The sequence below is a fragment of the Urocampus carinirostris genome, chromosome 8 (genome assembly GCF_059441175.1).
Source record: "Urocampus carinirostris isolate Australia breed hairy pipefish chromosome 8, RoL_Ucar_1.0, whole genome shotgun sequence".
In the NCBI taxonomy this organism is placed as follows: Eukaryota; Metazoa; Chordata; class Actinopteri; order Syngnathiformes; family Syngnathidae; genus Urocampus; species Urocampus carinirostris.
Window position 1 is genome coordinate 45405675 of NC_142356.1, and position 11840 is coordinate 45417514.

The following is an 11840-nucleotide window of genomic DNA, read 5'->3' on the forward strand; positions in this document are numbered from 1 at the left end:
GGAAATGGTAAATATTTAAGAAATCTCTTATCTTTGAATTCACATATTCCAAGTTTGACACTTCTGATACAGAACCCAATTCTTTCTCATGTGCAAAAATTTCATTTGTGTGACTATGAACACTTTCTACCACTTTACTGTGACCTACAAGAGATTTGCAAACATTTTTGTAGTTTAATTTTGAAGACCACTTTTTAAAAAATTGATGCTCCGACTCAAATCTCATACACATGTGCCTTGTTAAGGGACCCAGCGCCTCAATTTGTGAAGGGAAATGCAACATATAATGCTGCTTTGGTGTTATATTGTTCTCAGGGAACAGCTCCTTGAATGTTTTAAGGTGCTTCTCTATCATCACTCTAAGTTTGTGAAGGGTTTCCCTAAATAGTAGAGGAGCAAAGAGGATCCGGGTTATCTGAATCAACTCTAAGATGAATTTAACATGGCTGTGGTCCTTGATACTATTCAAAATATAAGGAAGTATCTTCAAAAGTATCAGCATCTGCCCAGAAGACTGTTTAAGTTTTGTTGTCATTAGATGTCATTGTACTGACACTGATTGGGCATGGTTTGTCTTTTACTGTATATCACTGGGTGAATATCTAAAACAATTTATACCTGAATTAATATAATCCAGATCAATCTCTCCTGACAAAATTAGGAATTTTAATACACATTTAATTTCTACGGGCACAACACCCTCAAGCATAACGTACATTATATCTTGAGGAGTTTGCTGGATAAGGTCATATGCTGGAAAATCTGTAAGTTTACTCCTGTTAATACCAAAGGTAGTCTTAAGAGCATTTTTAACGTGGTCTGTTCTGGCCCTCTCTATTTCTGTACACTGTCTCATGTGATTTTCTAACGTTCTCATGGTAAAACTCTTTTCATCAAAATTGTTCTGCATGGTCTCAAAATCACATTCAAAATGCCTACATTCACCGAAAGAGAACCCAACTCCAGACTTAAACCCAGCCAGTTCATGCTGAGCAAGAGTATCGCCACATATAGATATTACTGCACCATGTATAATTTGACCTGTCCCAATTTTGACACCATTGTACAATTCTTTTAAATCCTTTTCAATGCGTTCTAAAATAACATCAACACCTGCTTGTGCAATGTCCTTAGCTTTGGCAATAGCAAGTAGTCATATAGCAGCCAGTTTTGACCTAAACTTGGGGTCTATGTTTCCTAGTGTATAATAAAACATGAGTAACTTGTTCACAGAAGTATGCGGTCCAAGAGGGTTACATAAGTCTATCTCATCAGAATACAATGTCAACTGTAAAGCAGTGGGCTTCGATGAAAATACGGATGACTTTTGAAAAGGCTACCATCCACTATGTTACAGAGAAATCCATCTTTGTTACAATTCTCTGGAGGAGTACTGGCCATACCGTGTATTCTTGGGTTGGACAACAGCTGCTCTAGGCTCTTGATGAGGGGAACATAGAAAAAAACCTTGTTTTTAAGTTTAAGAACCCGTGAAGAACCTCTCTTAACTTTACACAGTCTTTGGGATGTTACAACCTCCTCCGCTTCAACTGGGGTAAAATGTTCCTTAATGGTTTGGTCTTGCATGAATGTTGTGGTCAACATGGAGAATGGATCTGGAAAGTCATCAAATGTTGCCAGAGCCTCATGCCGTAGATGTTCTATGTTGTCTGAATGGCCATGAGTGTCAAAAATGTCTTTTACTCTTTCTTTCAAGGTTTCTACAAGATGAAATTGAAATTGTTGTACTTCTGACACAATGCTGTTTATATTCCTCTGTAGAGAGAGAGAGTGAGAGAGATCTCATTTGATAAGATCAATCAACTACAGCACAAGTAATGTGATTGGGTAGAGGGGTCACGAAACAGAAGCATTTGTCAATATTTTAATAAGAACCATTTTAATCTGCAAACCAGGCTTAATGTCTAAAAACACAACCTTGTCCTTTAATCAGTAAATTCTCAAGAAAAGTGCAAAATATGACGGCAGTAGTATCAGAATCAGAATACTTTATTAGCCCTGAAGAACAATTCAATTTCAAGTAGTAAGTATTTTTGTATGGTCACAAATATTTTTGATATTAATGTGACAATATGATTTATCCTCACTCTAGAAAGTGTCTACTAAATGCATATAGCCTACCCGAGACAGACAATATACAGTATTTCACGAATATCCACAGTGAAGGCAGCTGCACGTCTGGACAAGTCCTGTTAAAATAAATATATTCAGCCTTATGATAACTACAGTGGGACCTCGGTTATCCCGGTTAATGGGGACCAAAACCACCCGCGAAAAGTGAAAATCTGCGAAGTAGCGACGCCCCTTCAAAAATGCTTGAGAAAAAAATAAAATAATATTTTATTTCATCATAATTATTTTTTAGGCCCGCAAAGCTCTGAATCCGCGAACATCGAAGCGAGAAGTAGCAAGGTCCCACTGTATTTTGCCCTTCAAATCATCAAACTATTAGTCTTGACGTTAATGATATATTCTTCATTCCAAAATGAACATTTACCCACATCTCTCCATAACTTAACACTATATGATTTCCGTGCAGTGGACTTTTTAAATATTGTTTTCGGGTGCATCAGAATAGGCCTATATCTGACGTGAACATAAGTTATGTAGGATATTGTCATGTTCCAACGAACATGCAAATCATGTCAAAAGTACAAATGACATGAACAAAATAGCCTATGGTCATATTTTAGCAGCTAAGTTCAACTTATTGTTTAGCAATAAACAGAACTAGCTGTGAGAGCCTGGATTTAGCTTAACATGTCAGAACAAGTCACACTAATTGAACTGCTTAAAAAAAGCCAAATTATTGTACTTTGTCGCTTTCAATATGAGAGCTTACATGTTCCTTGATAGTTGGCTGAGTATCGTGGACTCGCTCTTGGTTTGGCATTCTGGCGCACTCACAATGGAAAGCATCTTTTTGCGAGAAGGCGGCCTGATTGCAATTTGCATCATCGCAAGTCACAGTACTTGAGGTCGACTCTTCAATTTGGTTGCCGGTGGGTGTAATACAGTTTGAAAATATTGCTGTATCGAACCTCTCACCTCCAACCCAGCCTGTGCGAAACGGCACGCACTGCATAAGTGCGCGTCCATTGGCCATATATGAAGCATGCCTCCGTTTGATGTGATCGTAAAACGAATTGAATACTCGGTACTGTTCTCTGCATTCATCAATTCCACAAATTGCACGAAAGTTCCTATTACGTCCGTGGGCTATATTAATGTGACTTAGGAGTGCCTTCAAAGTCAACGCAATAAATACAAAACAAATAAGGCAGCGCCATCCACCCATGTCTGCTACAGCATTACTGTAATAAAATCGAGTGTGGTTGTGATAATAGTGTTGCATACGTTAGGTGCTAGTTTCCGCCTTTTTTTCGCGCTCGATAATTCCATATCAAAACAAGAGGGATGCCATTTACAATGCAAGTGACTGGCCCGTACGGTGTCCTTACTAAAATTGGATAGTCTTCACTTCGAAACACAAATTTAATATGTATAAATGAGAACACTATATTTTTTCCTTGAGATAGTTAATAGATTTTGTTTAATAATTGTATAGTGCGTTCCTTTATATGGTTCCGCCCATTTATTCGGACCTACTTGGACTCGCTCATACAATCCCAACGTTCGAAGAACTCCATTCGGTAATTTGACTTCAAGAGAAGTGAAATACTTTTACAATTAAAAGGTTTGTATTGTCTTAACATTTAACAAGAAACAATGTGATTAAGAATAAAATATTTTTCTCAACGGTATATATGCGTAGTTAACGTTTTAAATCAACGAACGTTTTGTAAGGCGTTGGCTTGAGTCTTGAGCTAACCCCTTACAAAACGGTCGTTGATTTAAACCGTTCACTATAATATATAACGTTAAAACTATTCAACATTACGACAAGAGCCCTGTACCAATCTAAGCGACCAGGATTACATGTTACACAGTTTCTCTCTTTGTTCAGCATGAATATAAATTCATATATCCACACATGCATATCCTGCTTTAGCTTAACATTGGGTTGATTGATAATCAATGATTTATTAATTAGGTTGATTAACTTAAACTATTTTGCTAAAGTAAGAGTAGTAATGAACCTATTTGGGTAATTGTAAACAAGGTATAATGCATCAAATTAATTGTTTACATTTTAACAGAAGCATGAATGCCCCAGAAAAATTGGACCACGTGGCAAAGGACATTCTAGCAGGTAAGAATGATGTCATATTTTACTATTTAACAAATTACATTGGGTTTGGTTGTCACATGATCCCTGGTACAACTATTGGTGGCTCATAGCCTGGGTAGGGATTCCGTTTTGCACTTTAGCCTTACCCCAGCTACAAACAGGCTTTTCTCCTGTTGATCAGTCCTGTTCAAAGTTGTGCATGACAAGGGCTTGGTCTGGCATTTGCCAGGCAAGGGGTGTACCACAAAAATTCCTAACCAATTCTCAATCTTAGAGGTGATTGAGTTGTGGTCTGGCTTTAGCCACAGCAAGGTACATCATTCAATTACCCTGGATGGCCAGATGTAGATATGGGTCTGGATATTTAGACTATGAATTAATTGGACAAGATGTTGACAATTGAATGCACACAATTCTTACTGTAGCAATATCAACAGCACGCTACTTGCACATCACACACAGCTTAACTGTATAGCACTAGTCTTAAACCAACACTGGGTGATTTATCTTATTTAGATCAGATCAGATCAGATCAGATCAGATCAGATCAGATCAGATCTACTTTATTGTCATTCTAGTACACGTGTACAGTATACAGAACGAAATGTCGATACATCTGACCCGCACAGTTTCCTTGAATGTACAGATATAAAAAATATGTTGTATTGAGTTGTAGTATTGAGTGCTAATAATATACTAAATAATTATGGCTATGTATAGTATTTTACAGTAGCGCAAATAGTGCAAGAGGAGTAGCTAACCAGATGTGCAAAATGTGCAGTCAGGTAACCAAGTCAGGTAAACAGAACAATAACACTGTAAAAATAACGCTGTAAGTACAATAGTGCAGAGAAACAGATGTGCAAGGAGTGGCTAGCTATAAAGAACTGCCAGTAGTGCAAAAACTCAAGAAAACCCACAGATGTACAGATTAGCAGCATTTTAGATTTACTATGTGTTTGAGTGACCATTTAACAGTCTATTTTATGTAGACTTCAAATGTTTGGATAAAAACATATCAGCATTAATATAGTAATCTTTGCTGCATGTTGAACACTCATCCACACTCAAGTTTACTGGATAGGTTCCACGGGTATTGTATGTCTTTGCCCCGCTCAACTTTTTCTCAGTTCGTTTTGCTTTACTCATAATATTTCTGTAATAGTTTCTTATGAAATATGCGTTTATTCAGTACTACAAAATTTAGAGATATTGTACGGCTGTCTCTATTATGACCTACATGTCTTAACCTCTAAGAATGTTGGAACAAGAGTTTTAGGTAAAGGAACGTAACAGTGCCAGAACAACATAATCTCTGGATTATTCTTAATCAGTTGTCATTATTCTTCAATTCATTTTCCTCTGTCTCTATTTGTCACACAGTGGCACAAATTGATGCAGATGCTCTGCACACACTTTCAGACCTTTTTCCAGGGCCTGAACATTTTTTTAGGAGAAAATCCATTTGGAATGTTGTGCATCCTGAGGTATGACAAACTTGTCTCATTGTCCCATGAGATTTTCTTAAAACACCATCTCAGCAAGGGTAAATTTGTCTTCTTTTCATGGATTTATTCACAGGAGCAGGCCTCATCCAGCAACCAACACCCAACAAACGACGATACCAACAAAGAGGAAAGTCCAGCCAAAACCATACAACTTCCGAGCCTCCAATATGTTATTTACACAGATAGTGAATTAGAGCATGTTAGAAAACACTATTTTGAAATGAAAAAAATTGGACGAGGAGGAGAGTGTGTGCTCTAGAGAGCTGTCTTGTAGGCTCATTCGAAATACAGTGACTAACATGGTCTCTACATTGAGGGCCTCGACCGTCGAAGACTTCATAAAATACTCTACCAAAGAAGACCTGCAGTCAATGGCAAGGAGACTTGTTTTGTATTACCCAATGTTGTCCGATAAACTGGATCTACAACGTCGATGGGTAAGCAAGCATTTCAACATGTAATCATTTCATCAAAATATGAGTGAAAGAGTACAATGACTTGGTGATTGGAATCCTCTGTTGTCATTATTTATTATATGAATTGATGAAATGGATATAGTCAGCCACTTAATTTGACTGATGGGAATTTGTTTCCAGTCTCAGACAATATGGGAATTGGGATCTAGATAGTATGCTGTCTATCTTATCTATAGACAAGTAACTAAGTTTGATAAACGTATTGATATCTTGGAACAAAATGGTTCTGTATTAACATCTTTACCCTTGCACACTCTTAACCAACACAAGTAAATGGATTGTTTGTCTTTGTTAGTCCATGTGTTGTCCTAAATGTTTCTGTTTACTCATGGTCTTTATATTTCATGTTTCAGTTCAAACTCTTTAAGCAACTGAACAAGAGGTTGCAAAACATCAGGACTCCACGCAAAACCCAGGGGGCTACACCAGCAAGGGGAAAAAAGAGACGCCTTCAGTTTAGCGCCACAGAGAAAGAAGATGAGGGGGATTTTGACTCCAGCACTTTCACTGTCATTGTCTCCCCAAGCTGCAGTAGCACCATCAGCAACCCAGAAAGTGAAGGGGACCTCCAAGTCATAACCAGCACTCCAGCAAAACAAGCTGATGCTCTTGGTAATTGTATAAAAAAAATGTGGCATTCTCAATGGAGTAGACCCATTCATTGAAATTACACAAAATACAAGATAAATCAGCATTGCACATCGTTCTACTTCTTTTAGGAGGGCACAGACAAAATCTCCAGCTTTTATTGAAATTTTCAACTGGTGGGCTGAACAGAAACAGGAAAAAGCAGAAAAGAACAAGGCCAGGCACCAAAAAACTCAAAAATACTATTTTTTTTACAAGGGGGGTGAAAATCTTGACCTTGTAATTTTTGCCTTTTCCTGTTTCTATTCAAGTAATATTAATGAATGTCTTCATTAGATGTAGTGAACATTTTGTCTTTGTTCCAGTAGAAACAGTAGCATGAATAACATTAGCAAGAAGCAAATAATTTTGACCTCAACTGTGTTGTGATATTTTCATTGACCTTTTTAGAATGTAGGCAGGACAGCCGCATGGCCCAGGCTAAACACTACACAACTCTGCAGGAGCTATATCGCAATACCAAACAGAACAGAGCTGATGTGGCACAACTTCTTGATTTTGAGGGGAGGAGGGCCTTCATTGATTTGGACACAATAAGGGAACAAGACAGACCGGCAAAAATATTGGAGGCATAGCCATGCTTTAGAGACATTGACCATGTAAGTATGATCACAATTCACACTTTGATTCTGTTGAACAGTGAAATTGTTCTTTTGAATATTGGATGCATACTGCTTTGATACATTAAATAGCTGTTTCGACCCCACTTACATGCAGGAAAACCTTTCATGTATTTTCTCTGAAAAAAAAACGAGCAATCTGGTTTTATTTCTGCATGTAGACAGGGAAAACGGCATTTATGCATTGTGATGTGATTTTTTTCCTTCTTTAGAATATCTGATAGTCCATCGGTTTCGCAAGTTATTTGCAACACACCTGTCTATTAGCGTTTTATCATCAGTGTGAATGGAATTATTTACACAAATGGAGGAGGGGAAGGGGGAACATAGTTTTTCAGAATACCTCTCTACATATAATTGTCGTTTTCAAGTGATGCTTTAACTACTATGTGTTGGATATTTCCATACAACATTTCTGTGTGTCTTCCCCACCAAAGGTTCTTGATGAACTAAGACAAATAATAGACAAGAACAACTCCAACTTTGTGCAAGAGCTGAGGGAGCGGTGGGTCGAATTCAAATCTAGATTATGCTTCTATGGGGTTAACAAGAGGGCAATGAAACCTCCAATGTCACTTTCAGCTGGTAAGGACAGCCAACGTAATACCAATAGAATCTGTACCTTTGTTTGTTTCTGTATACTGAGAGACAAATATTTTATTTTATTTCTTTTTTTTTAGAGGAGCAAGCAATAAACCTCTTGACCATGCTGCCAGCTCTGTTCCCGTCTAATGTTGTTGTGCCCAAGAAGATGATATCTGCCTCTAAAGCTCTCATCCATGTTCTTCTGGTAAGTCACAATGAGTGCATACTAAACTTTCTCAAATATGGTTGATCCTTTTGTTGGTCCACTATTCTGTTCATACTAAATTGTCATGTTTAGTCGAGGAATGGAGGGATGTGATTGCTGTCCCTACTGATGTTGTGTTTTTCCTGTTAAGCCCACAGAGGACCCCAATACGTTCCTGAACAGAAGGCCACTCACCACACCACTCCTTCTGGTGGATGAAAATCTAGACTCCTTTCTCTGCCTTGGAACCGAAGCAATCCCATTACCCAACAGGTACCTAGGGGATGCAGCATTGTACATAATTGCATACTATTATGAATTACATATGACCTACCCCAAATGTGTGGCCTCTGTTCTTTTACTTCTACAAACTGAGGTCCTGGGGGACTCAATCCATGACAAAGATGCCACACCAGCTTTTAAACGAGCAAGAAGTGATTGGATGGCCTTTCTTGCATAACTGTATAATGCTGCCTCCCCTAGGGAACACACACCCAGCCATGTACACACTTTGAGAACTTTTTCTGTTATAAAACATCTGTGACCCCTGACACTTTGGCCTCTCAATCTCCCTGTAATTTAAGTGTGTGTTTTATTTGCCTTGTTTTGAGTTTAAGCACTGATTTAAAAAAAAAAAAAAAAACTGACAAAAAAGAATGTTTGCAGTTCTCTTGGAAATATCCTGTTGGCAAAAAAATGTGTTGTCTGTTTGACAGTTCACTGATACATGTGTAAGTGATAACTTTGATTTACAGTTCGCCAACAAACGTTTCAAGATCTTATCAAGAATATTAGTATTTCTGTTACTGGTATGTCAATTATGTTTTGTGATAATGACAAAGGTTTGTGGTTTGCCAATAAAATGTTTTTTTTCACATTAAAACTATTTTTGCATTTGTATAATATATCGAAACGTAGAGAATTTCTTGAAACAAGACTTCTTTGGCTAAGATTTTTAATACTTAATACAAGCAAATTTATTGTGTTTTTGACCCATTTCTAATTTATTTCCAACTTAATACAAGAATATTGATCTTGTTGTAACCTTCCTGCTAACTACTTTTGAGCAATCCTGGCTTAAACCCAGTTTGTTTCTAAACAATAATTCTCCAAAACAAGCACAAATATCTTAAAATGAGACAAAAAAAACCTTGACAAGTATACTTAATATAAGTATTAACTGCTTAAAATATCATTTTTGGGTATCTTATTTTCTTTTATTTTTTTTTTCTTGTTTCAAGAATACTTAATAAGTCGGATTTTCTTGCTGCACTGGCAGATAATTTTGCCGGAAACAAGTAAATTTCCTGCAATAGTGGCTATATTTTCTTGTTTTTTTAGAGGCAGTTTTTGCAGTGTAAGGAGAAAAAGATCGAGGGAGCAGAAGGAATGTCACCGGTCCACGAGGGACGTGACTCGGCCATCGCCCATGAAATCCGTAAATTAAGGCGAGAACATACCGAAGCAGCCAACGAGAACAAGATTGCCATGGCAAGACTTGAAAAAAACATTGAAGAGCTTCTGGAGCGCACTGTGTTGCTGGAGTGGAGGGTGGAAGGCATGGAGGAGCTACATGCTAACACAGAAGCGCGAACGATACGACTAGAACAGTTCACAGGCTTCCTGCTCCAACAAACCGCCAAACTAGCAACAAAGTGTGAGGACTTCGAGTCAAGATCACGACGGAACAACATTCGAATACATGGCATTCTGGAGGGTGCCGAGAGGATCGACACAATCGGCTTCATAACAAACTTCGTGAAGTCGAACATTCCGACAACGGGACATACGGATTTGCGCATTGAGAGGGCACACCGCTCACTGGTGAACAAGTCTCAAGGTAAAGCACCGCCACGGGCAATTAGAATAGAATAGAATAGAATAGAATGAAGATGTTTTTGGACTCAGGAATAAAAACATTTTCTACACTGACGGAGGCAGCAACATTGCTAAAAGAAATGAGGATCGTAGTGGAAGAAGACAATACGGAGACATTTCAAAAGATGTTGTCAAAGATCATTTGGACCACAGTGACCAGAACGAGAGGAAGGCGAAGGAACACCCCTAACACAGAAGGTGACTTACAAGCTCTCATGGAGCAAAACAAAGCTAAATCCTGATGTGGGGTGAAGGAGTAAGGACCATTTCTGCCCTTTCTATTAAGTATTCAATAAGTTAAAAGTAAGTAAAATTATTATCTTTAAATTAAAACAATATTTGTTTTTTTTTTGTATAGAGCTACACTAAAATATGTAGTTAGTTATAACTATGGACAACTGTACAAAAGTTGTCCACGCACTGAGTGCATATTTCCAGGAGGGTAGCCACAACTCTCCGATTGGACTCTTGGAAGACATGTGTTTTTGTTTTTTTTTTTTGTGGGGTATTATGTGTGCTTGTTAATATGTTTGCAAGTCAGTTGGTTTGTTTTGACAATGGAGGTGTTAGTAGTCAATATATTGCTTTTGTATGCTTCAAAAATCAGTGAGCAATCTAATTATTGTTTCATATAATGTACATGGGCTAAACCACCCCATCAAGAGAAAGAAGATATAGAATCAACTCAAGACATTGCAAAGCTCAATAGCCTTATTACAAGAGACACATTTGACAGAGACTGAACATAAGAAGCTAAAAAGAGAATGGGTGAACCAGGTGTTTACGGCTCTTATGGTAAAAGAAGGGGAGTAGCAATTTTACTTGGCGTTTAAAGTCGAAAAAGAAGAGAAGGACAATCTGGGGCGATATATAATGATTATAGGGTCAATGGCCGGTAGGAAAATATCAATAATGAATGTTTATGCACCAATTGAGGAAAAGGGGACATTTTTTCAAGTATTAGCCAAAGTAATTACCAACTGTGCGAAGGGAATGCTACTTATAGGAGGTGACTTTAACACTGTACAAAATGGCAAAGTGGACAAGTATCCATCAGTACATGGAACAAATACAAAGAGGTCGAGGATGTTAAATAACATAACTAAAGATTTGGGATTGATAGATTCATGGAGAGGGAAGAATCCCCAAACTAAAGACAATACTTTCTATTCAAACCCTCATGGCAGCTATTCAAGAATTGATTTATTTTACATTTCAAGACAACATATGCATACAGTAGTGGAGTGTGGTATAGAGAATATCAATATAAGTGACCATCCTCCAATTACTTTGAAATTAAGATTAGACAATGAACCACATTTTAGGTATTGGAGGATGAATGTATCTCTCCTCTCAGATAAGAACGTAGTACAGGAAATAAAACAGTGTATAATTTTTTTCAAATCAACGACAACGGGGAGGTTTCTCCATCAATATTATGGGAGGGAGGGAAAGCTGCAATTGGATAACTACACGGCATAAAACATTTTGGGAAAACTACATTTACCAACACTAACAGGGGAGGATACATTAGAAATTATTCGCCCCATTACAAAACAGGAAATACAAGATACAATAAATAACTTAAAAATAAATAAATCACCAGGAACGGATGGATTCCCGGGGGTGTTCTACAAAAGCTTTAAGGAAGAATTAACACCGGTACTGCATAGAGTATTTAACTATGCGCTAACAAAAGGAGATCCC

At 37.6% G+C, this 11840-nt stretch overlaps 2 pseudogenes; one reads left to right on the forward strand and one right to left on the reverse strand.

Annotated features, from left to right (window-relative positions):
- Positions 1 to 577: 577 nt before the first annotated feature.
- On the reverse strand, positions 578 to 1605 carry LOC148362004 (uncharacterized; annotated as a pseudogene).
- Positions 1606 to 5682: 4077 nt separating this feature from the next.
- Positions 5683 to 8715, forward strand: LOC148362005 (uncharacterized; annotated as a pseudogene).
- Positions 8716 to 11840: the final 3125 nt, after the last annotated feature.